The sequence below is a fragment of the Corythoichthys intestinalis genome, chromosome 17, assembly GCF_030265065.1.
Source record: "Corythoichthys intestinalis isolate RoL2023-P3 chromosome 17, ASM3026506v1, whole genome shotgun sequence".
In the NCBI taxonomy this organism is placed as follows: Eukaryota; Metazoa; Chordata; class Actinopteri; order Syngnathiformes; family Syngnathidae; genus Corythoichthys; species Corythoichthys intestinalis.
Window position 1 is genome coordinate 3,830,209 of NC_080411.1, and position 1,686 is coordinate 3,831,894.

Below are 1,686 nucleotides of genomic sequence, written 5' to 3' on the forward strand. Positions count from 1 at the left end.
GAATGTAAAAAAGTTGTCCGAGAGTTTAAGACGGCGCTTGCCATTTTTGCATTTGCCTAATGCTAACGTGAGCATAGCATAGCGTTAAACGCAAGTACTATGCTAACGCTACAAGCTACATTTTGTGTGTAATGTAGGGTGACCATATTTTGATTTCTAAAAAAGAGGACACTCAGCCCGGCTATAAATAATGACTTAAAAAAAAAATATATATATATATATATATATATATTTATATATATATATATGCAGACCAATAGAAATGTAGTCCAGTCAATACACATACACACAGTAGGCTATGTGTCAACTAAACATTTCTATACATTTCTATCACGACAATTGTCCTTAACAAATTGTTATTCCCATTCAATTGATGTTCTCATTCAATGTTCTAGATTGCACACAAACAAAAACCGAAATAAACTGAGAAACCATTCAATCAGCATGTTTCCAAACGTAGCAGTTCAAAACTACGTTTCCCATAATGCCTAGCGCGGTTTACCTTACTGATAGCTAGCTGAGGCAAAAATCAAAACTTTGCTATGAAAGTTTACAATCATCGGCGGCGCGCCGATGCAACACCAAATGGGATTTTACAGACAAAGCTCCGACAGAAGTCAACAGTTGCCATTATATACGTATTTATCATTTTTTTTAAAATCAGGCATTGTGGCCCAATCGTCAACCCAGTAGATGGCGGTACTACCTCATGATAGGGGTAAACTGCCAACAAAAACAAGAAGAACTACTATTTCCCTCCATTCTAGTAGGAGCCATGTCAACTGCTGCCATCCAGCGGCCGGAGGGATTCTCTTCAAATTGGTCCCGTGAAAAATCATAAAAAACGGACATTTTTATGAATTTATAAAACCCGCACGGACCACGAGGACACTACGTGAAAGTAGGACTTGTCCGGGCAAAAGAGGACGTTTGGTCACCCCTAGTGTAATGATCACTCAACGTAGACCATTCAAGAGACAAGCAACATTGCATATTCTTTCTGGCAAAGAAAAAAAAGCGGCAGCACGACACATGAGTGACACAACCAGACACTGCTACGATGCAGCCTAACTAAACATAAAATGTCACACATTGTGAACATATGACGGAAACCATGGCGCATTTTCGTTTCGTTGTCGTCTCGTCAGACGAAAACTGGCATTAGTCTCGTTATGTTTTAGTCTCCCAAAACACCTTTTGAGCTCGTTATTGTCTCGTCATCGTCATGAAAAAATAGTTTGTTGACGAAATATTTTCGTTGTAGTCATCGTTGACGAAAACAGCACTGATATTCCCACCCAATGGATTGGACATCTATCGCTGTCAATGAGTTAAAAAAATTTTAATAAAAATCTTCCCCTGGCCAAGATGCACCCTCCCCCCAATAAATGTATCACTAGAGAAGATCTAATCCATTCGAAGTGGATTAGACTTTTTTTTTTTTTTTTAAGTATTTGGTCCAGATACAACATTTCAGTGTCAGTGCTGAGACACTTTTGACAACCCTACCTCCAAAATAACTGAATCTGAAATGATTGGACGTCTATTGCCGCTAATGGCAGCCATTTCACTGCCAGAGATAAATAGAGAGAGCGACGAGGAAACTCAAGTCAGAACGCATGAAAGAGAAAGAGTACAACAACAATTGCTGTGGCTGTAGCGGGCCACTGCGCATGCGCTCTTTCT